The sequence below is a fragment of the Mytilus californianus genome, unplaced genomic scaffold (assembly GCF_021869535.1).
Source record: "Mytilus californianus isolate M0D057914Y unplaced genomic scaffold, xbMytCali1.0.p SCAF_3, whole genome shotgun sequence".
In the NCBI taxonomy this organism is placed as follows: Eukaryota; Metazoa; Mollusca; class Bivalvia; order Mytilida; family Mytilidae; genus Mytilus; species Mytilus californianus.
The window spans coordinates 3500420-3527024 of NW_026262679.1; the positions used below are offsets into that span (position 1 = coordinate 3500420).

Consider the following 26605-nt stretch of genomic DNA (forward strand, 5'->3'; position numbering starts at 1 on the left):
AAAGCTCAATCGTGTCCATATTATAAAAAAGCCCAAACGTGTCCCCCGTTATTTGGTTATTGCTCTTTCATTGACGTATACTCCTCTTACTATTTCATTGCAAATTGAAATACAATCCTTTAGGTCTTTATCAAACTAACAGTATAACCCGTGCCAAAGTGGGGCCTCCGTTCGGCTGTGCGGGATGTAAAAGTACGCAGCAATGTCATGTTATGATGTGGATATTAAATCAGATACCTTCTGTAGGGAGAATGCCAAGTCTCTACACATTAAAATCCTCGTAACAACTTTTTCAGGGTGCCGTCTGTGGTATGTTGCAAGGCAACATTTTTGTCCCAATACATATACCCTTATTATCTAGTGGCAGTTAGAATTTCCCCAACTTTAATTTCAAACGTCCTTTTTGTACATAAATTAGGCCGTTAGTTTTCTCGTTTGAATTGTTTTCCATTGTCATTTCGGGGCCTTTTATAGCTGACTGTGCGGTATGGGATTTGCTCATTGTTGAAGGCCGAACGGTGACCTATAGTTGTTATATTCTGAGTCATTTGGTCTCATGTGGAGAGTTGTCTCATTGGAAATCATACCACATCTTCTTTTATTTATATCTATTATATAAGGGGGGAATGAAGGAGTGTCATACTGAAGTCTCGAAAAGTAAATAGGTCTTTCCCCTCTCTTAAAAATTATTATTTAATTCCGATTCCCGATTAGTGTAAATTCCTCATAACCGTACACATTTAGGCCAAATCCCAAATTCCGGGAATAATAAAGGTACAATCCCAAAGTCCCGGAAAATATTCTTCCGCCTTTCATTATAAAACTTACCTATAGTATTTATTGTTAATATGTTGTTGTCCTGATAATGCATGAAATATTTGCCACTGGACGTAATGTCTCTTGTTTGTGTGTCTTTAAGTGATGCTCGAGACCCAAAATTTATAATATAAAACCTGAACACCAGTTCATAATTTCAAGAGCTTTTAAAAAAGCAGAACTATTGAAAAAATTGTAAAACACCTATGCAGGAAGCGGCCGTGCACTATCCTCATACATGATTAATTTAGGAAGGCATCACCACAGTTTATTAGTACAAAATAATTTATTTAGTAAAAGATTAATGTAACTGTATTAAACTAATTTTTATGTTTGCTTTAAATATGCATGAAATATTTGCCACTCGACATTAAACAGGCAACATTCAAGAGTTATTTATATGTTGCTAATCAATCTTGTAATTATGCTTCATATAAACAACTGGCGTTGAACAAACTAATGCTTATAAATTTTGAATTTCTTCTTTCAAGTCTGTTCCTTTTTTTTAATTTCTGGTAATTGTGCCCAAAATACTTCTGGATTTATGTCTTTTGAATGCTGCTTTTATCTTAGTTAGGACTGAGAACATAATAGCGCTTAAAGTTTTGAGACGTTCAGGCGTTTTAAAGTGGACACGTTTTGGCGAATAACAATTATCGGACACGTTTGAGGGTTATGAAATCGGACACGTTTGGGCGATGTCAACTTTAAAGGACACGTTTGGGGGAAATAGACACATTTGGGGGAATCGGACACGTTTGGGAGGATAGACACGTTTGGGAGTGTTACATATATACTCAATATGCAGCCGCTGCAGACCAATGGAAGTTCATAACTTTGAAGCTAAAATCAACTCTTTCATCGTTAAGTTTTGTTCTCAATTGACTATAAAAGAGGAACGAAAGATACCAGAGGGACAGTCAAACTCATAGATTGAAAACAAACTGACAATGCCATGGCCAAAAATAAAAAGACAAACAGACAAATAATAGTACAGATGACACAACATAGAAAACTAAAGACTAAGCAACACGAACCCTACTAAAAACTTGGGGTATTTCACGAAAGATGTTTGTCAGAATATTAGGCAAAATTAACTGTATATGTGGTATCCTTTATTTAAAAGGTTTGATGGAACAGATGCGTTCACCATAGTTACCAAATCCGATTTATTAAGTGAGAGAACATTGTTTTAGCGGAATTTAAAGTTAAAAGATAATGCTAACTTCGTTTCATTCTTACTTGTGAGTAACTGTATGTAATCTGCTTTGCTTTATCTGAATAAATGAAAAAAGTCCGTAGTAAGACTCCTTTTCTTCGTGCAGACTGTGCATTGTTGGCTCATACAGGAATGCCGACTGTTTGTGGGAAAAAATGTCTTCCAAACGCAACATAAATATTGTCAATCTAACAATCAAGCATCTTGATGTTGTCGGTTTGAGAGAATATTTCGTTTTTGATCAGAGAGGTTTTCACAAAGCGGGATTTATCTCCTCTTAAATAAAAAACGTGTGTATCGCGTTGGTTGTTCTTTTTAATGCAATTAAGTGACTAATTCTTTCAAAAATGTCTTGATTTTTAGAAAGGTGCATACTGGTGTAAAGGGTAAAGTTCAAATGTCTTATACTTTTATTTATAATTAAAATAATATCAATAACAGATCTGTGAATTTCTTTAGTATCCACATCTGATTCACACCGCATATAGAGTAGGTAGTTTCATTGTAAGTCTGAAGCGCGACTTTGATGGCTGATAAAATTGATAAAAATATTTTGCAAGCGTTTTTCCGTTATGCTGTACAGTAAAGTTAAGTTTACTTTTTCATTTGTGGTTGAAAGTCAGGAACGTAGAAAAGACCTATGATTGCTCAGGATTTTCTCATTTGTAAGTGTCATGGAAGTATATGCTTAGTTTTATTCTTTTGTTTAGATGATAAATACATTTTGTTCTATTTGTTACGCTGTTTTAATTTGTAAATAGTTATTTGGTTTATAGTGTCTCGTAAGTCAGAGGTTTGGCTGAATATTGGCTGTTGTATTATTTGTGTATATAGTGTTTTAATTCTTTTATTGCAGTCAATACGTGACACTTTAATAAACAGATGTATCTTATCTAATATATATGTTGAGTTTCAGGTGAATTGTCAATACATAATTTCGTTATCAAGTAGTTTATGGAATGTGATTTACACACAAAAATGATGTTGTTCGCGGCTATATCAGCGGGGGAAACTACATATTTGTCATGGAGGTAGGACATGTGTTAATCAACATTTTTGAAGATAAGTATACCATGAGAATTCATAGACCCATTCCGTTTTTAATACAATTTGTATTAACGACTTCGCAGCCATAGCCCATTCGTCTTCTTTTTTAGTTAATCCTGGACTGAATCCATGAGTATTTCAAGTTGTGTTTTCAGTTTATGGATTTAAGCTAACGTTATTTATGGTCCTACGACTATTGATTTTTTTAAGGCGGTAATGTTTACAATTTTTAGGCCACCGTCCGGATAATATATGAATGCGGAACACAAATGCAATCAGGAGGTTAAGACTTGAAGTCGTCCGTATTGAGATCCCTCATTAAGTGTTCGCAATTGAAAATTGTAGCCGCAATGGGTGCGGTTTATGTATAAGTTATGATAGGATAGGAACATCCTGATCATTAGAATAGTATTTGGATGGATCCATGCACAAAACAAACAAGTAACATGGAGAAATCAACAAAAAATGAACTATATCTCTTTTTTGTATTTTTGTATTTTTCAAAATGAAACATATGAAATTACATCAAACAGTATTCGGCACATTGTATAAAAATCAAGTAACACTTGTTAGATTGATCAAGATATAAGGATATAAGAAAATATATAACAATTGATTTGGTTAATGAAATGCTGTTACTAACAAAAAGAAAAATAACAAAAATACCGAACTCTGAGAAAAATTCTAAACGGAAAGTCCATAAGCAAATGGCAAAATCATAAAGCTCAAACACATCAAACAAATGGATAACATCTGTCATATTCCTGACTTGGTACAAGTATTTTCCTTTGTAGAAAATTGTAGATTAAACCTGTTTTAAAGCCAGCTTAACCTCTCACTTGTATGACAGTCGCATGAAATTCCATTATATTGACAACGATGTGTGAACAAAACAAACACACATAATAGGTAAAAATGTCAAAAATAGGGGTACAGCAGTCAACATTTTTGTTATAATCTTAATCACTATAAAAACAAAGAAATATGTCAACAAAGAAAAACAAAAAGGCATATAGACAAAGCACATTAGCAAAAACGAAAGACAAGAATACAAAAATATACCATAGCACAATAACATAATGACGGGGTGTATAATTACCGCGCAAGGTCAAATGCATATTACCAAAAATAGAATAAACAGTAAAAGTAATAATTTACAAAGACAAATAAAAGTATACTATAACGTTATTAAGACGATAAACAACGTCAATACCTAGAATCTATACTTCAAGACCATCGTGTATTATTTGTGAAGTTGATATGGAATATTTATCAACAAGGTCTTAATTGGTATCTTCTGATGAATTTTTTTAAAAGGACGAGACGTTCTTTGAAATACCCCTGGCTCATCAACACAGTTTTTTTTTGCGTAATACTGGTGTTGTAAGCAGGTTTGACAGTAATTTCCACATGTATCACGGAGTTACATGTAACAATATAAGGCTGATTGACGTCAAAATCTTTCATCTTTTAAACTAGAGCGCCCTTTAATCAAGAATATTTGAAAAAAGGTATGGAATTTTAAACTTCTTTATATTGCCCTGAATTTGTTAAACAATCAGTAACAACATGTTAAAATTTGAAACGCATTGAACAAACAGGTCTCAATCTATTGCACAGAAAAATGTTTTACCCCAAAACCCGGATAAAAAAATAAGTGGAAGGTTCATTACTTGAGACAAAGGGATACACATGTTATGTGAATACGCAGCATTCTCTAATTTTGATTACCCATTTATGCTGATACTCTTACTTTACAATACAATAAACATAACATGTCGGACATAAAATTTGATATTTTCAAACAATAGCCTTTACATCAAACTTTAATAAAAATATCATTCGTTTTCAGAAATTTTTTACTCTATATTATGATTAAGGTTTTTTTTTGTCTTCTTCCTTGAAAGTTTTGAATCAATGAGCTTCTGTCCTTTCAGATTTATAAGATTATAACATTATCTAAATTCACAAAGTGTACTATTTTCCAAACACTTATACTTTAAACAAAAAATCTAAAACTTGTTCAACACTAAACAAATTGGTATTTTTGGAACGAAGAAGTAGTTAACTTTCATCCTTTTGTGGTCAATATATATCAGTATGGATAAGTAACTGTTAGTAAGTCAATTCTTTTTAGAGTCTGCATTAATGTACACTAAAAATTACACGTGAGTTTATGAAAGCATTTACAACAGTGAGTGAACCCAGCTTATTTATTTTTAGAAATTTAAAACCCAACTTATTTATTTCTAGTTATTTTTAAAATTATTTAACAAATAAACAACTTCTGTGACAAGACCTTGACCCTTCGTTTCATTATAATATCAAATTGCGCTCTACCAAGTTGTTATTTAAATTCAAAAAACGCACAAGCCTATTATATTCATTAAAATAGAAGACACCTAGGCGATCTTTCCAGTAGGAGCACAAATCATATTTTAGTCATGATTGTATATTTATAAGACACTGTAAAATTGTCTGGTAGAGACTATTTGTAATAGTGCGATTTCAGATTCAGACTGAATTTTATTCGTGTTACTTGCCAATGATATGATCTCAGGATCTGACGTAAGTAGTATTTTTTTGGTTTATTGTGATTCTTTTCAGGTATTTTTCTGATCTTACATGTTATACTATATATAGTGCTTGAAAAGGAAGTAAAAGGTTTATATCCAGACCGGTAAAATACAGGTTGGTGTGCAACTTCACCTTGGTAGTAACTTTGTCAAGTAGATGTAGTATGATTTCCATTTAGAATATCCACCGAAGACAATAGGACGTGACTGAAAGCATCTGTAGATCACCGTACAACCTTCAAAAATGAGCAAATCCCTTACTGTATAGTATATACTATAATAGGTATGTGTAACAAAAAAAATTTGTTCCAGCGTGACATTTATATCGCAGTAAATTTTTACCCGGAATATATATAATAAAGAAATATGTTCCAGCACTGTAAAATTTGTTCCGGAACTAATTTTTTTTTACCAAATGTGAAATAAGTTCTGGAACAAAAATCACAGGATTAAATTAAGCTCACATATGCACGCCTGTAAGAAGCAGATAAATATCTTTGGAATGACCGTTACATATTATGGAGGGGTCAGGTGACGCAAGATTTCGCTTGAAAAATAGATTTTTTGCTTTTGTGCACAATTATTTCCTGCATTTTGTTGGGCGGCAGAATTTTCATTTCAATCCTGTCTCATCAAGATTTGTTTTCAGTTCTCAATCAATTTAAGACTTATACCTCGAATTTGACATAAACGGTCATCTCAGTACCAGAATCTAAGACAAACGAGACGATTTTAATTTTGAAACTATCAATTTCCCCCACCCCTAGTAGCAATATACCAACTTCACCTGCATATGGGATATACATTTCTTAACTCATTCGGTATTCAAGAGCTTGCAGCTGCTACTCAGACTTTGTAAAATGTCACCAGTGTCTGAGCAGAAAGTTGATGAACAAGGGGTATTTCAAAGAACGTCTCGTTCTTTTTTAAAAAAAAGTTCATCGGAAGATACCAAGACCTTATTGATAAATATTCCGTATCAACCTCACAAATAATACACGATGGTCTTAAAGTATAGATTCTAGGTACTGGTGTTGTTTATCATCTAAATAACGTTATAGTATTCTTTTATTTGTCTTTGTAAATTATTAATTTTACTGTTTAGTCTATTCCCGTCATTGTGTTATTGTGCTATTTTTAGGTAAAACTTTTGTACTATTGTCTTTCGTTTTTGCTAATGTGCTTTGTCTATATGCCTTTTTGTTTTTAACCTTGTTTACATATTAGTTTGTTTTATAGTGATTAAGATTATAACACAATGTTGACTGCTGTACCCCTAGTTTTGACATTTTTATCTATTATGCATGTTTGTTTTGTTCAAACATTGTTGTCAATATAATGGAATTGTATGCGACTATCATAGAAGTGAGAGGTTTGGCTAGCTATAAAACCAGGTTTAATCCTACATTATCTACATAAGAAAATGCATGTACCAAGTCAGGAATATGACAGTTGTTATTCATTCGTTTGATGTGTTTGAGATTTTGATTTTGGCATTTGATTAGGGACTTTCCGTTTTGAATTTTCCTCAGAGTTCGGTATGTTTGTTATTTTACTTTTTGCTTGTTCCTTGTTTAAAGTTAAATAAAATAAAAAAAATTCCGAACTCCAATGGAAATTCTAAACGGAAAGTCCTTTATAAAATGGCAAAATTAAAAGCTTAAACACATCTATCAAATGGAAAACAACTGTCATATTCCTGACTTGGTACAGGCATTTCCTTATGTAGAAAATGGTAGATTAAATCTGGTTTCGAACTAGTAAATACCTCTCACTTGTATGACAGTCGCATATAATTCCATTATTCCATTATATTGACAAAAATGTGTGAGCAAAACAAACAGACATAATAGGTAAAAACGTCAAAAATTGGGGTACATCAGTCAACATTGTAATACAATCTTAATCACTATAAAAGCAAATAACTGTTCCAACAAAGAAACACAAAAACCAATATAGACAAAGTACATAAGTAAAAATGAAAGACAAGAACTCAAAATTGACCATAGCACAATGGCGGGATGTATAAGTACTGATCCACGTCATAAGTATATAAACAAAAATGGATAAACAGTAAAGGTTCAAAATATACAAGGACAAAAAAAGGGAACTTGAACACGTAAATAAGATGATAAACAACGTCAGTACCTTGAATCTATACTTCAAAACCATCATGTACTATTTGTGAAGTTGATACGGAATATGTATCACCAAGGTTTTGGTATCTTCCAATGAACTTTTTTAGAAACAGGACGAAACGTTCTTTGACATATCCTTGGCTCATCAAATTTCTGCTCAGACACTGGTGGCGTTTGATAAAGTTTGAGTAGCAGCAGTAAGCTCTTGAATACCGAATGAGTTGGGAAATGTATATCCCATAAACAGGTGAAGATGGTTTATTGCTGCTAAGGTTGGGAACATTTATAATTTTAAAATTAAAATCGTCTCGCTTGTCATAGATTCTGGTTTTGAGATGACCACTTATGTCAAATTCGAAGTATAAGTCTAAAAATGAGGCGGAGGAAGCCGTGTCTGTTGTTTCTTTAATTTCTAGTTCTAGAGGATATATTAATGGAACCCAATCAGAAAATTTTGGATTCTTAATGAAAAGAACATTATCAATACATCTGAATGTGAAATTAAATGATCGAGCTTCTCTGATTTTCTTATTTTTGACAAGTGTCGGAAGGAACTCTGACTCATATGAAAATAAGAAGAGGTCAGCAAGAAGAGGCGCACACTTCGTTCCCATAGGAATGCCAACAACTTGCTGAAAAAGTCTTCCTCCAAATTCAACAAATATGTTGTCAATGAGAAACTCCAGCATACTGATCACTAGTTTCCTCTGTGTAGCATGTTTTACCTTTTTGTTCACTATTAGTAAAATATGCCGTATGGTATCCCAAAGCAATAAATGTATAGCGAATGCTGTCATTTATATATTGAAAAGCATTGTGGTTTATTACTTTTAGACTATTTTTCAATTTCACATATAGAAAGGTGGTATACAGGGGTTGAAAAATATAAGTTTTGATAGAATTAATTTCAGAGAAAGATCGAGATTTAGAATTATCAAGAAGTTCTGTAGAGTTTTTTAGAATCCACATTTTGTTAATACCACTGTGCGAGTAAACAGTTTCACAGTATTTCTGAAGACCCTCTTTAACTGCGACCAGAATTTTTGTCAATCTAATGGGCAATTCCTTTCTAGAACATGCATTTGTACCGTTGTTTGTACGGAGTTTTGTGAAGCTGGGGTATCCAATACAAACAAGGTAAGTCCTTAGATTTGCTGTTTAATGTAATGTTGAAGCCATGAAGGACTTATGTTTCGCCAAAATTTCATCCTTGTCAAATGAAATCTTTTTGTATGTGAGATACCTGAGTGGTAATTTATTCCTAATTCAGTTACAAGACACTCATAGTAGTACGATTTACATACAAAAACAATATTATTTGAAGCTTTGCCCGGAGGAACAACAGCATATTTATCGTGAAGAGACGATTGACACTTCGTAGCTTCTTTGTCTCTGAAAACGGACTTTGTTCGATCATTTGAATAAGTCTGCATAACAGATATGGTCTTATCACCTTTAAAAGTACTGGTAACAGGAGCTAGATGTGTAACACCTTCCAGAACCGCATCACATGCATACGTGTACAGGTATCTGGTAGAGGTATATTTTATCATTATTTATCTATGATACATGTAATAAAGTATATATAATATAAAAAAGAAGATGTGGTATGATTGCCAATGGGACAACTCTCCACAAGAGACCAGTTCTGACAGTTTTAAGAATGTCATGGTACCTTTTTAGCTCACCTGGCCTGAAAGGTCATGTCCATCATACATCCTCGTCCGATCGTCCGTCGGGGTAAACTTTTTTGTTATTATTTTCTTCTCTGAAACTAGAAACTTCTATGCCAAATGTTATCAAACTTTACTTTGATGTTTCGTAGGATATCCGGTTTCAAAGGTTTATCCTAGAATTTACCCACCAACAAACATGGAGTTCTTGTCCTTGAAAAGTAAATATTTAGTAAATTTCGCATTTTTTTGGCAAACTAGAACAGATAAAGAGAAATTAAAAAAAAAAAAACAGTTAAGATTTGAGTTGGTGCCTTTACATGATGATTTTACCCTTTTTGCATTTGCTTAGGAAACTAGTTGACAGAGAGAATATTTCGATATTAAAATGTTTCAAAATATGATCTTCAAGTAAGTCAATATTTTACTTGAATGCTCATTTCACTATACATATTCTAGTGCAGAATCCACATTTCATATTCAATGCCATAGTGATAGATCTTGGTGAATGGTATGTCCTGATAGGGCTTATCAAAAGCCTCTTTTGCATCAAAAGTTAGCAGCAGGATTGCCTGGTTATCTTCACAAGATTGTATTATAACTTCCGATGCCAGATGTGCGCAAATAACGTAGGAATGGTTTCTAAAAAATTCTCATTGTAATTGGGTTTCAGTGTGATGGACTTTTATATCTGTCCTAGGCAATGATACACTCAAGGATTTTGGTCAGTGTTATTCACCTATGGTTTGCTGTTTTTTTTTATCCAGATTTTCCCCCAGTACCGGTGTCTGTAGATCTATCTCCTTTCGTTAATTGTTGTGTGTCAATTTGATATATTACTGTATATAAACGGAATATATATATGAGCGGTAGAAGCTCGGAAACAGCTTTATTGTATTGTTTGGCTAAGATTAAATCAATATATGGGGATTTTCAATGCTTCGTTTTTTTAAAGTATTATGTATTTTGTTCCTTTTTTTTGACTCAATTCTGACTTTCCGCTTTTTTCTTTCTTTTCTATAATAGGATTTTGCAGGATAATCAAAAATAAAGGCAACAGTAGTATACCGCTGTTCGAAATTCATAAATCGATTGAGAAAAAAACAAATCCGGGTTACAAACTAAAACTGAGGGAAACACATCAAATATAAGAGGAGAACTACGACACAACAGAAACACAACATTAAAATGTAACACACACAGAAACGAACTATGATATAACAATGGCCATTTTCCTGGCTTGGTACAGGACATTTTAAGAAAAAAAATGGTGGGTTGAACTGTCTGAATAGTCCTGTCTATAGTCTGGATTGTATATAATTCTTTAAAATAACTTGTCCACATTCGAAGAATATTCTTGTTGGTTACCCATTCATAGTCTTTGTCAGAAGAAGCTGCTGTCATTTTTGGTTGACCAGTTTTTTTCCATTTTTGAGCCATGTGCTTATTCATGAGCCTGCCAATATAGCTTTTTGATCGCCACAAGCCGTGAGTTTAGCAGTTATTTTTGTCTTTTTGTGTTCCTCCATTTTTCAATAGGGAATACTTTTCTTAAGTAATTGTTGATATATCCTTTTCCGATGTGATTACCAATTGCATTTTATTCTTACTGATTTATTGTAGTCGGGTACATCTCCATTGTATGCATTTTGCATTATTAACTCACCTTGCCCAAAGGGTCAAATATATTATTCTCATCACATGGCATCATTCGTCTGTCAGTAGTCAACTTTTACAAAATATTTTCTCCTCTGAAACTACTAGGCCAAATTTTAACAAAATTGGCCACAATCATCATAGGGTATTTAGTTAAACAATTGTGATTGATGGTCCCGCCTGCCAGCCAATATGGCCTGAATGGTTAAAAAATAGGACATGGGAATAAAAGAACGTTTTGTCTAATATCTCGAAAACTCTCAACAATTTGAATTTTAGGATCTCTACAAATAATCGGTCAAAATTGCTTAATTTCAGGAGGGTTTTTTTTATAAAATGAAGGATATTCTGAACATTGATGGAGCTCCATAATTATATTTTTAGGGTATCCTTAAATACTTATGAGTTACACAATTATTTCAGGACCAGATCTACTTATAAGTCAAAAATGTAATAACAAAAATATAAAACTCAAAGGGGAATTCAAAAGTAGGAAGTCCAACCAAAAGAACGACTTGAAAACAACTGGCATATTTTTTACTTTGTACAGGCATTTTCCAAAGATAACAACTGTCATATTCCTGACTTGGTACCTGCATTTTCAGAAGGTAACAACTGCCATTTTCCTTACTTGGTATATAAATTTTCCGAAGATTACAACTGGCATATTCCCTGAAAATAATTGTGGTCCAGCAGCCAAAATGGGTTTAAATAGCTGAAATCATCAGACAACTCATTATATGAGTCAACGCCCTTTAATGATGATTTGTTACCTTTTTCTCCCTTTTGTCTGTTATTAAGAACTATGATAAAAAGAAAGAAACTTTAGATAGAAAAAAAGATTAGCAAGACAAGATACGTCAACATGGTCAATATCGCATTATAATGACAATGTTTATCCTATTTTTTTTTAGTTTTGACTGTTATCTTAAATATTAAAATTAACAGGTGACTGCTTAAAGGGGTTATTCACTTTTTGCCTCTAAATGACGAATTTATTGCTTTTTGTGTTTTTGGCAAAAACTACTGATGATAGATAGAATATGTAAACAGCAAAAATTATTAGCAAGGCACATTAAAAAAATAGGTAAACAAAGCCGAAACTGACAGTTCAGTTCTATGGAAATTTCTGCCCTTGAGTGATGAGTTTTATTCATTTTTGTCTCGCCTGCGGCTAAAATTGCGGAATACGAGACATAGGGATTTCTATCCGGCAGCGGCGGCGTAAACTATTTGTATAAAGCTTTATATTTCAGAAGGTAGAAGAGTTGGATGCTCCATACCTTGTATGCAGATACCTAATGATATGACGTTTTCGTCTGTCATATGTCTATTGTCATTAACCTCATTTGTATGGTTCAGCGACTGCTTGAAAAAAAGATATAGTAAGTTTTTTTTTGAAATGTGAATTTCTCACTTACTATGAGTGATAGGATAACTATATTTGGTATATGGTTCGTTACAATGTCTTCATGTCCGTCAGGTAGGGTTCACCTGACCTCGAACTTATTTCAAAGATCATTGATCCAGCTTAAGGTTAGGTGATTAGGTCCGTATCTCAGATACTTTAAGCAGTAGGGCAAATATATTTATTATACTTCATGCAAAAAAGCCAGATTTTGATTGGTTAATACGAGGGATACAATGTACTCTATCCTATGGTAAATACTCTATTACCATTCACGGTTCCGAGACGCTTGATCAAGTGTGCGCTTTATTAAATACGGATGGTTGTTATGTACAAGACGTCATAGTTTATTACTTTGAATTTGAAATTTAATAGACAGTAATAACAGAACATTCAGTATAATAAATTAAATAACACATATCTAAGAGGGTGATAGAGCAGATTGTTACCCCTCGAAAAGACATTGTCAACCTTGGCTTCGCCTCAGTTGACAATGTTTTCTCGAGGTAACAATCTGCTCTATCACCCTCTCAGCTATGTGTTATTTATATAGTGGTGAATGGAATGATTGTAATGGGTAAGTGTCAGTCTTGCAGGTTTGATCTGACTTTGACCTATTGTTCACGGTTCACTGTTCAATATTATGTTTTTGTGTCTGTGCTTGTTTTTCAATTACAATAAGCGATATGTTAACTATATTTGGTGTATGGAATGACTGTAAGGTGTTTATGTCAGTCTGGCAGGTATCATTTGTTCTTGACCTCATTTTCGTGGGCCGTTGCTCAGTAATTGCACAGTTTGGCTTGGTTTTGATACTATAAGCAATAGCTCAACAATATCTGGTTATGAAATTATTATAAGGTGTACATGTATGTCTGCCAGGGTTTATCTGACCTTGACCCTTATTGTCATCGACCATTGATATTGTTAATCTTGTTTTATACTTGCAGTAAAACCTTCATTTTAAAGACTTTCAACATTAAATCAATCATGGTCAGTACAGGACGTGAGACATTTTATCGTGTGCATTCTGGTTTTGTTTTTGGCAGAAACTAAACAGAACAAAATGATCAGTAAAAAGAAGATTTTAGTCATGAGTTATGAGTATACAATGAATTTTGAGATTGTCCATTGTTGTATTTGCACTAAAACCAATATTTGTGTTGCTAGTTCGAAGTTTAATATGGTTATTCGATATTTTTGTAGACTGCATTTCCTCAATTATTTCACAATGACTGATTTTGGTTTGGTGGCTTTCCTAGCTAGTTTTCTTTTGATTGTAGCTCTGACATGTGCATAGCAATATTTTTATATCTGAGATCTGATCTTTTTGGTGTATTTTTATTTTTTGTTGAGAAAATATAGTCGATATATCCATAAGAATTCCTGTTATGACGGAAAAAGTTTCTTTCTCTGAGTAAATTTTCAGCTATGGATGTGTTATGAATAGAGGAGCATGAAATGTTTTTGGGCGATATGCTGACCCATTAAAGTCTTCAATTAGTAGTATGTCATGAGTGCTCCTACATTTTCTCCTCCTCCTTCTTACCTTCCAAGGTATCTTTGTTTTTCTTTTTCCACATCGCTGTTGTCAAACGGCATGTTTACAGTAATTACACACAAGGGTGTGGTTTCAGTCTCCTTCTGTATAAAAGAGAGGAGAATGATACCAGAGGGACATTAAAACTCATAGAGATAAACTAACAACGCCATGGCTAAAACAGACCAACAGACAATTAATAGTACACAAAACACAACATAGAAAACTAAAGACTTAGCAATACGAACCCCACAGAAAAAATAAAGTGAAGTTGGTCTTCCAGGAATTTATTCGCATAACAACATTTAAAACCAATTTTACACAAATCTCCTATAACTTGTATTCTATTGTTTTCATTAGCCATCACTAAAGTTTCGTCAGCCATCTCCTTTTTCTACTGTATTGCTACACCACCAGAGCTTCTCTTATAGCAATTATACTCAATCCTGCGTAATTATATCATAACTCAATCAGTCATAAACTAGAAAACATCAACAATGCAAATGTTGTGAATTAAAGTTTTATTTTACTCAATTTTGTTGTTTTTGAATGCCTTCTTGGACAAGTTTCAAAAATGTTGATCATATATATATGTTAGAAATTCAAAATCTATCTTTTGTAAAAAATGTCAAATTTGTTATGTCTTTATAGATGTTGTTTTCTGATAAGTCTATACTTCACAAATAAATTCAGTCTGTATAAAATACACATACTGTACACACTTATTCTTCTGGCTATATTTAATCTTCAGCTGAGAAGCTACGCATATAACAGAAGTCTTTTTTTTTCAGTAGATAAGATTTATATCTGAATGTTATACCAGCTGAGATCGCAAAATAGATGAATTGATTTATGTAAAATGGCTAATAGTCCTACCCAAGAAGGTATGTTCAACTTGGTATTAAAGTATGACAAGTTTATCTTTTCCTCAGACTGTGACAGCTGTTTTAGAAAATTGTAAAAATTACCGTAATCCCGACGTCTTGATATCCCAAATTGCACTTACTATGAAAAAAACTAGAATGGAGATTGTTCATGAAGAGATTTTGTCAGCCAGACATTATCACCTGACATTGGCCTTATTTTCTGCCCGTCTACTGGTTAATTTTTATGGTTTATGGTTCGTTGGTCAATGTCCAGGTTTAATAACCAGGTCTGTTTCTCAGTTACTATAGGCGATTAACTACCTATATTTAACGTATGATATGATTATAAACTGTACATGTCTGTCTGGCAGGTTTCATATGATCTTGAACTCATTTACATAGATCATTGATCATAATGTTAGTTTACTAGTATATGATACTTGTTTTGCAACCTTCATTTTACAGACTATCACCATTAATTCAATCATAAGTAAAGTAGGCGAGACATTTCAGCGCGTGAGCTTTTGTTTCATCACACTTCTAAATCATAGTTTTTCATATTTTTTCATACATAAATCAAACTTAAATGGTTATCATTTTACATACATATAAAAATAAGGAGATGTGGTATGATTATGAATGAGACAACTATCCAGAAAAGTTCAAATAAAGTGGATGTAATCCATTAAAGGCAACCGTACGGCCTTCAACAATGAGAAAAACCCATACCATATAGTTGGCTTTAAAATGCCCCGACATGAAAAATATGAAACAATTCTTTTACGAAAACTAACGGCCTAATTTATAACAAAACAATTTACAAAAAAAATACTACAGACATAAACCAACGACAACAACTATAGGCTCCTCACTTGGGACATGTTTTAAATTTACAATTAAATACTACAACACTGAAATGTATTTACAAAGTTTATGATAGATATTTTTTATAAAACCTTCACTGTGAATAGCCTGCTTCTTTATAAGGGTCTGTTTATCTATCTGTCCTTCAACACTTCTTGTCCTATGATAACTAAATGCAGATTACCTCAGACCAAAATCTTAATTTTTAGGGGGGGGGGGGCGGGGGGGAATACAGTGAAATACTTTAATTTTTTTTTTAATTACAAGTCTTGAGAAACATATTCATATTTTATTTGCTTCAATGAAAATTAAAACATGTATATTTTATTACTGTCAATTAAGTTAAAATTGTTAATTTACAATAGATATTTACAACTTGCTATTTAGTTCCAGCCAACAATGGTAAATTGGTGTTATTCTAGTTTTTTTTTTTTTTTTTCCAGTGATTGAGGCAGAGAGAAGGGAGAGAAAGAAAGTATTCAAGAGTTTCATAATAATTGGTCTTTTAGAAGCTATATTTGCCATTTCCTTACTGATTTGTGGGATATCAGGTGCTATATATGGTAAAAGTGAATATTATGCAGGAGCATTTATTGCCGGTGGCTTTGTAAGTAGTTCCTTTCTGTACGAAAAACTTCTTATATTTCATACTCTATGCTCATTTTAACATTGGTAGGTACTATTTTTGACAATGTCTTTACAAAAAACGATTCAAATAAGAAAATTCTAAACTTTTGTACTTAAAATCTTACCTATAAGACATGTTCGAAATTACAGCCATTCTGATTTAATGAAGCAAAATCAAAATCATTCAAATACATGCAGACTTACTTTATAGAATGTTTTTATTTTATTTCGTAGTGAGCAACATCATAAAAAAATGTTGATTTTGATCTCCTGCGTCCTTCAAAATAAATTTGATGTTGCAATTTGAAATGTGATGTTTTGCATGTGCATCAATGTTTTTGTTGTGTATCACCATCAATGTTTATTGAAATTAAAATAAAGCTGCGTCCACAAAGCTAAATAATTTATTCATATTAGAATAACTATTTTTCACTGCATATGGCGTAAAAGGTCGATCTGACTATGAGATGTTGTCATCACTTGACATCAGTCATTTTTTATCTATCTGTTTGTTGTGACTTTGTTTTTTTTTCAAATTTTATCAATATCATGTCTGTTTGTACCAAACTTGACAAGACAAATGTAAAAATAGGATAACAAAAATACGGAACTCCAAGGCAAATTCAAAATGGGGAAGTCCGTAAATATCAATCAACGGAACCAGTGAAAACAAACTGTCATATTCCTGACTTGGTACAGGCATTTAAAAAAAAATGGTGAGTTAAACCTGGTTTTATAGCTAGCTAAACCTCCAACTTGTTTGACAGTTCAATTATAAAACACATTCGTTTGATGTGTTTGAGCTTTTGATTTTGCCATTTGATTACGGACTTTCCGTTTTGAATTTTCCTCGGAGTTCGGTATTTTTGTTTTTTACTTTTTGCTTTTTGCTTTTTTTATTTTTGGTTGAAAATAGTGCCACCAGAGGCAATAAAAAAGCAACAGTAGTATACCGCTGTCCAATAGTCATAAATCGATTCAGCGAAAACGAATTCGGAGTAATCTATTCTTATATTTGTCCACTTTTTGAATTGTTACTTCTCTAAATTCTAAGCAAATTGATGTAAAACTGCATGTAACTAATAATCTGAATAGCACATTGAAAGATGGCACATGCAAGGCAGTAATCTTGCGATGAAAGTTCCCATTGAACCATGTGGACATTATATTATCTTCTGCTTATCCATCTCACAAAATTGACAGGAATAATTTATTGAAGGACACATTTGAAAATGGCTCTTATTGGATATGTTTATGAAAATAAGAAGATGTGGTATGATTGCCAATGAGACAAATCTCCATCAGAGACCAAATGACATAGAAGTAACAACTAAAGGTTAGCTTACATGACCCAGAGAGCTGGTTTAAGCTATTGCTATCAACCAGCATGAATTGTATATTGATATACGCCATGCCTTTTAAGTGGCCCGTATGTAGTGATAGGTGTGTCTGTTTGTTCGATTGTTCCGTTTTACATTTGTTCCTACTTCCCAGTCAAGAGCATGTAGTTCAGTGGTTGTCAATGGTTCATGTCTGCCATATTTGTTTTTTGTAAATTGTTTTGTTATATAAGGCCCTTAGTTTTTTCAAATTAATTTGTTTCATATTTTGTATGTTGGGGCCTTTAGAGCCGACTAAACGGTAGTAATTTATCTCATTGTTGAAGGCCGTACAGTTTCCTATAATTACTAATATCTAATTTATTTGAACTTTGTTGGATATTTGTCTCATTGACAATCATACCACATCTCCTTATTTTCATATTGAATAAAGATATGAGATAAAATGCATACAATATTTAGAAAAAAACAGTAATCTCCGGTCTAAAAAGTCATTTAAGGCATTAGGAGAAAACTAAGCTTTCGCTAGTTTCATTCATATATAGATTATTGAAACTTTGTATTAAGTAAGGCTTAGAAAAGTAACTTCTTGCGTCATTTGATAGCCAACATTCAACACTGAGTCCAAAAAATATGGTATCCATGTTCTTTTGCTTGAAATAAGGGAGATAATTTGCTACTTCCAGTTTACACAATGTCATTTCCAGTTTCGTATGATTGGTGACTTTATGCTGATTCGAAAAATATATCGTTTCTATGTATTATGTATGAAATTAGTACAAAAATGGCTACTTTCGGTTTGGACCAGTTCACCTCCTGTTGATGTCTCTTAACTTAAAGTAAAATACCCCATATCTTTATCATATTCCAATATGAAGCTATAAGTCATTATTCTAAGTATCAAAAGGGCAATAACTCCTATAAATGTCATCAGATTGGTTTAAACTGAATGTATCAAATTTTTGCTTTAAATAATGTTCTAAACATTTTGCTCTTTTTTTCTATTTCTAACTCTTTCAGTTAAAATGTTATAGCAATAACAAACGAAGGTCAAAATATTGAGGTCAATTTAAAGTCAAAGGTCATGGATCTTAACCAAAAGTCCCCAAATCTCTAATATATATGATTAAGAAGTTATCATATCAAACAGCTTATTTAGAAAAAAAAGTGTAGAAAACGACTTTAAAAAGTGTTTTGATAATTCATGCTAGATGTGTAAAACATTTTTTATTCCATACTCACTGAATAATTTGATGTTACGAAGTTTTAGTTTGTCATGTGTTCGTTGTCCTGGTACTCATGGTTCAGATACTGCTTATAGTAGGGTGCCCAGTCAACGAATTTGATCGATTTGGGTTAACGGAATAACACACGGCTGTATTTGATATCATTGGAAAGAGGAGAACAAGCCTCATCGAAATATTGATGTCGTCGTTGTCTTCAGTGGTCACGATTTTCTTAAATTTGGGTCAAAGGTCAAAACTAAAATTTTTCAAGGAAAACGCAGAGTCACGTTTAGACAGCTGGCCGCCCCTACATATATGCGTTTATAGAAAAAGAAATTAGAATAATTCAAAGGGTTATAACTATAGTTTCTATATTTAGGACTAATTTGATATTTATGTTGTCAAATATGGTTCGAGATTGGCATTTGTACTTATAGGATGCACTTTTACAAGTTTCATTCTGCTGTTAAATAACAGTGACCTTGACCTATTAAAATTTTCAAATTCAGAATTTTTACATAAGATTCGATACAAGTGATCTCTATAGATATTTTTTTAGATATTAACATTTTAAAGTTGCCCTCCCAAAATGTTATTTTCGTCTTTTGATAGGTGTTCGTAATGATTTTCTCGGTAAATATCCAATTTTATTTTTGTGAGTGTGGAAGCACATACAATTACCAAAACTAGTAATATTAACGCAGAATGGATTGAATTAGCAGGTCTGAGTATATCTTTGCTTTATAGAAATAAGAAAAACTGCAAACGATTAAAGAGGGGGAGGGTTTCTGTTAAAGTATATATGAAAACAAAATGACAATTAGAAACAGATTAATCACTACATCTTACGCACTTATATGCCTTATTGAGCATAAATTGGCCTACATTTGACATGAAGTCAAAGATTATCTACAAAATGAGGGTTGTAAACAACAACAATCTAATTAAAATATAGATCTCTGATTTCGATATCCTCATATGAGCTTATATATACGAGCACGCGAGTTAAAATAGATCAGAATTTTAATCATATTGAAACGACATAGAAAAATTGCCGAAGCTAGCAGTAGCTATTACGTTTCATTATCTACTGTTTAGTAGAAAGCCCATCGACCAGGTTTAGGTAAGAGAGCTAATTTCAGTTGTTCTTTTTTAAATCGCATTCGAAGCAAGTCGCAGAATGAGTGGCATACAGCATACAATCTGATGGTGGCGGCGGCAACACCGTAAACTATTTGTATATCTTTATATTTCAGAAGGTAGATGAATCGGATGATTCATACTTTGTATATAGATCCATTGTGTTACAAAGTCCCCGTCTGTCATACAAGCATTGTCCTTGACCTCATTTTCATGGTTTAGTGACTGCTAAAAAACTGTATAGCTTTTTTTCGTCATGTGAATGTCTCGCTTGTGAGTTTGAATGTCCCTTTGGTATCCTTTGCATCTTTGATAACTATATTTGGTTACTAATATATGGTATCCTTGCAAGGTCTACATGCACAGGCACTTGTCTCAGAAAAAAAATTTCCTGTTATATTAAGGTATTTAGGGGAAAAAATTCTGAGACAAGTGCCTGTGTCTACATGTCGGTCATACATGGTTCACCTGACCTCGACCTCATGTCATGGATCAGTGAACAAGGTTAAGTTTCAGTTGTCAAGTCCTTGTCTCAGATACTATAAGTAGTTGGTCAAATATATTTGGTGTATGGAATGGTAGCAAAGTTTACATGTCTTTGTGGCAGAGTTCATCTGACCGTACCTCATTTACATGGAACATTGATAAATAAATGTTAATTTTATGTAATACTTGTATAATATAAAAATAAGGAGATGTGGAAGTAAGCAGTTATAGGCAACCACACGGCCTTCACCAATGAGAAAACACATACCGTTTGGTCGGCTATAAAAGGCCCGGATATAAAAAAATTGAAACAATTCATTTGAGAAGACCAACAGCCTAATTTATAACGAAACAACTTACCAAAAAAAAACCAGACATGAACCAACGACAACCACTCAAATACCGATTCGATCGTGACTTGGGACAGGCATATAAAGAATGTATAATCCTTTTCTCTAAGAATTTCGACATAATTCAGTCAGTTAGTAAACATGCTGTACCAGTAGAATCCTAGTTTTTACGGTAATTATGTTTATGATAATACTTTTCTCAGACTATTAATTGATGACGTCCTTTCGTTAGCTTTCAGTAAGGGGACGACCATTTGATTTCGAAAGGAGGGAAGGGAGGAGGATTTTGAAAATCAATAATTTGGCCTGGTATGAACTGAAAATAAATGACTTTGCACAAGACCGGATGAAAATGAATACTCTGCAACTTGAAATACAGGAAAGTTGAGGATGTAAATGTGTACAAAAGTGAAAATAAAATTTTCGCGCAGCAACGCCGCGGAAAAAAATATGCATGCGTAGCCACAAATGAAAAAAAAGGTCAATCCGGAAAAAAATTTCCCTGCTGCCAGCTTCGCACATATAGGTCATTGGCTTCAGCATATTCAGTGGTTTGCTCGGACAAACCTAGCGCCAATTCAGCTTTGCAATTATTGCAGTTGTGTCTGCTGGTGTATAATTTAAAGCACGAACGGTGATACATTTTTGTTGTCGTTCACACCGAGGGGGATTTAGGTCGAAAACATCATGCAAGACCATAACATAGGCTTGATGTGCCACATTCCGGGTGTGAAATGAAACCGACCGATTTTATTCTTATACTACAATTATAACAAAAATATCTATTCAATAAAAAGTTTAAAGTATTGAAAAACAGACACAAAACATATTCCTCAGAAGAAAATAACAATTTACAAAGTGAGCTGGCTATTCAAAACAAATATATCAACCACACAACAAGCCAAAATGAGAAATGTATTGAATGACCACTGTCTTTGTTAATGGTATAAAACCACTAATTCATAGCCTCATTGCTTTCTATGTTAAATTCTGCAAATTCAAGCATTAATGGCTACTTTGTCTTAAGTTCAAATAAAGTGGCAGTTATTTCATGTCAAAACTGTACCTTATCCTGACTTGTGCTGAAAAAATCAACATACCTTTAATTGCATATTAGAGCGTACTGGTTCCCGGAAGTTTGATAGTACAAAAACAGGAACTTCTGATCTGAACAACAGGCCAAATGAGCCCTCCTATTAAAATTTCATATACTTCTTTATTATTCAAATAAAACTTTCAATAAGGGTTCTACGGTGATCCCAAGTCCCCAAGCTTTCATTTGATACTAAAACTACCCAAATATTCCAACTATTGACAAAGATACAGCTATGCGTAGGAACTATTTTGTTTACAATATGTACTACTTTCTTGTATGTTCTTTCCGACCGGGCCTGAATTAGTGGTTCTATACCTATAACAGCACCAAACTTGTTATATTGACTTCTGCTTGACTTAATTTCCTTCTATGATCTATTTCTAGCATAGAAAAACACATCAAGCTTTTGTCAAAACACTATATCACTGAATTCAAGCTCAAATTGGACTGGTAGTAGCATATGCGTTAAACAAAGAAAACTACTTATGGATACTAATAGTGACAGATATAACACTTTTTCAATTTTTCCCAGCTCTGATTTGTTAATATCTACTCAAATAACAGTGTTCTTACCTATATGTTTATTTTTATCAGAGATTCTTCCTTCAATATAAATACAGTGGTCCAAACATAAAATATAATTGATAATTTTGTCCCCCCTTTTTTCTACATGTTGGAAAAGGAGAGTGATTTGGTAAAAAAATCATACTTTTATGTATAAACATGGATCAACAAGAGCAATTTATGTATCTCCAAGCTAGACAACTTGCTAAAATGGTTATAAAATGCATTTCAAGTGAGGTTTTGGATTTCCTACATAAGTATACACCAATTTTCCTTGAAATAAGTAATTCACTAAGAAACACAATAAAACATGAACACTCACTAGATAATTTGACCAAAAACAATATTTATACTGTAAACTAGTCATGATATACAAGTCATTGGTTACAGTGTTAGATAATCCAAAAATTAAAATTTCGGGTAAAATCTTAACTGTGTGCATGCTAAATGACCACTAGATAATTTGACCAAAACAATATTTATACTGTAAACTAGTCATGATATACAAGTCATTGGTTTCAGTGTTAGATAATCCAAAAATTAAAATTTCGGGTAAAATCTTAACTGTGTGCATGCTAAATGACCAAAAAAGGCTATAATACCTTATTTTAGCAATTTGAGGGTTGTAACTTGACACTAACATAATTGTTACATAAAAAAAATAATGTAACATGATTTCTGACAACAAATGTGACCAATTTTCACTGTAAAGGGTATGATTTCTAAAAATAGAATTTCACATGCCTGTCAGTAATAGGTATAAAACCACTAATTCATAGCCCCATTGCTTTCTATGTTAAATTCTGCAAATTCAAGCATTAATGGCTACTTTGTCTTAAGTTCAAATAAAGTGGCAGTTATTTCATGTCAAAACTGTACCTTATCCTGACTTGTGCTGAAAAAATCAACATACCTTTAATTGCATATTAGAGCGTACTGGTTCCCGGAAGTTTGATAGTACAAAAACAGGAACTTCTGATCTGAACAACAGGCCAAATGAGCCCTCCTATTAAAATTTCATATACTTCTTTATTATTCAAATAAAACTTTCAATAAGGGTTCTACGGTGATCCCAAGTCCCCAAGCTTTCATTTGATACTAAAACTACCCAAATATTCCAACTATTGACAAAGATACAGCTATGCGTAGGAACTATTTTGTTTACAATATGTACTACTTTCTTGTATGTTCTTTCCGACCGGGCCTGAATTAGTGGTTCTATACCTATAACAGCACCAAACTTGTTATATTGACTTCTGCTTGACTTAATTTCCTTCTATGATCTATTTCTAGCATAGAAAAACACATCAAGCTTTTGTCAAAACACTATATCACTGAATTCAAGCTCAAATTGGACTGGTAGTAGCATATGCGTTAAACAAAGAAAACTACTTATGGATACTAATAGTGACAGATATAACACTTTTTCAATTTTTCCCAGCTCTGATTTGTTAATATCTACTCAAATAACAGTGTTCTTACCTATATGTTTATTTTTATCAGAGATTCTTCCTTCAATATAAATACAGTGGTCCAAACATAAAATATAATTGATAATTTTGTCCCCCCTTTTTTCTACATGTTGGAAAAGGAGAGTGATTTGGTAAAAAAATCATACTTTTATGTATAAACATGGATCAACAAGAGCAATTTATGTATCTCCAAGCTAGACAACTTGCTAAAATGGTTATAAAATGCATTTCAAGTGAGGTTTTGGATTTCCTACATAAGTATACACCAATTTTCCTTGAAATAAGTAATTCACTAAGAAACACAATAAAACATGAACACTCACTAGATAATTTGACCAAAAACAATATTTATACTGTAAACTAGTCATGATATACAAGTCATTGGTTACAGTGTTAGATAATCCAAAAATTAAAATTTCGGGTAAAATCTTAACTGTGTGCATGCTAAATGACCACTAGATAATTTGACCAAAACAATATTTATACTGTAAACTAGTCATGATATACAAGTCATTGGTTTCAGTGTTAGATAATCCAAAAATTAAAATTTCGGGTAAAATCTTAACTGTGTGCATGCTAAATGACCAAAAAAGGCTATAATACCTTATTTTAGCAATTTGAGGGTTGTAACTTGACACTAACATAATTGTTACATAAAAAAAATAATGTAACATGATTTCTGACAACAAATGTGACCAATTTTCACTGTAAAGGGTATGATTTCTAAAAATAGAATTTCACATGCCTGTCAGTAATAGGTATAAAACCACTAATTCATAGCCCCATTGCTTTCTATGTTAAATTCTGCAAATTCAAGCATTAATGGCTACTTTGTCTTAAGTTCAAATAAAGTGGCAGTTATTTCATGTCAAAACTGTACCTTATCCTGACTTGTGCTGAAAAAATCAACATACCTTTAATTGCATATTAGAGCGTACTGGTTCCCGGAAGTTTGATAGTACAAAAACAGGAACTTCTGATCTGAACAACAGTCCAAATGAGCCCTCCTATTAAAATTTCATATACTTCTTTATTATTCAAATAAAACTTTCAATAAGGATTCTACAGTGATCCCAAGTCCCCAAGCTTTCATTTGATACTAAAACTACCCAAATATTCCAACTATTGACAAAGATACAGCTATGCGTAGGAACTATTTTGTTTACAATATGTACTACTTTCTTGTATGTTCTTTCCGACCGGGCCTGAATTAGTGGTTCTATACCTAATGACCTAATAGTGTAAGCAACAAAATGATGAATGTCACGGGATAATCCGTGTTTAATAAATGTCAAAATGTTGACTTAATTTTTGTTTTTAATTGCTAATTTCTTCAAAACTACTTTCATTTCACACATGAAATTTGGCACACACATGCACCGTGTTTTATTGCTTTCATCAGAGTAAAAAATATCGTGATGATACACGTTATAATTTTGCTTTCGATGAAAATGTGGTAAATTTCGGGTTAAATTTTAGTCTTACTAAAATGCTGAAATAATTATACTAAAATCGCTTAAATACTTTCCGCTTTTGTTATATGATATATTTAATGTATAAACTATATTATAAGTACTATTTAAACCACCAACAAAGAGCGTAATAATTTTATTTTTCGTGTTAAAGATTCCACGTACAATACGGTATCTGGGGGTACCCTGTAAAAACAAGAAATTTAGAAAATTGTGACCATGGGAACTTACGACGACAATCATGATTGTAAAATATAATGATTTTCCTATAATTTGCAAAAGAAATTAGCCGTGTGTTACCCGTTAACTTAAATTCGTTAACTAGAGGACTTTTTGGACATTGGCACCCTACTATTACAAGAAATGTATATGTTTTGTCATGAAAGATATATCACTCATTATTATGAGTAATAAGATAACTGATGAGAAGGATAGTTTTAAATATATAACTTATGCATGTTGGTAGAGGAATTTGTAAGAAAGAAAAAAACAGTGAAATTGAAGTTAAATTCACTTCCTATTGGAAGCATCCGTAGAATAATTTTTCAATTTTGAACTAAATTTCTTTCTTTCGTGTCAATAAGTGTTAGATTTCATCGAATTTTTGTTGCATGTCGTATACGAAATGTAGTTTTCCTTGGAGATCTAATTCTTAACTCTTATAATATGACGGTTGTTTTCCATTCGTTTGATGTGTTTGAACTATTGAATTTGTCATTTGATAAAGGACTTTCCGTTTTGAATTTTTGGTGTTCGGTATTTTTGCTATTTTACTTTTATATCCGTTTTACATTATTTAGACAGTTGTCTATAGTAACACATTTTCATTTCTGGTCGTTTTGTAAAAAATAGAACATTTGCACTTAAATTTTCATTTTTAGCTGAAACACTTTGTACTAAAAGTTACTGTTTTAATCTTGTCTGTCTTTTTCTTCACTTTTGTTCTGTTCTGTTGAAAGTTCCTTTTTAACCCTTGTTAGTTCATATTTTATTGCACTAGAAGAATCGAAACGCCGAATCAAGAAGATT

General features: G+C 32.6%; 1 long non-coding RNA gene across 27 annotated transcripts in view; it reads left to right on the forward strand.

The window, feature by feature from the left end:
* The first annotated feature begins 5340 nt into the window (after window positions 1-5340).
* The window catches only part of LOC127733859 (uncharacterized), a 29133-nt gene continuing 7868 nt past the window's right edge, over window positions 5341-26605 (forward strand). For 13 of the 27 annotated variants that reach the window (XR_007997217.1, XR_007997191.1, XR_007997209.1 and 10 more), the window contains exons 1-3: window positions 8598-8933; window positions 14865-14957; window positions 16247-16410. This is a non-coding gene — a long non-coding RNA (uncharacterized LOC127733859). Of the gene's footprint in view, window positions 5651-8596; window positions 8934-12381; window positions 12511-14864; window positions 14958-16246; window positions 16411-26605 lie in introns of those variants that run through there. The other 14 variants (XR_007997205.1, XR_007997199.1, XR_007997207.1 and 11 more) reach the window with 7 other exon arrangements.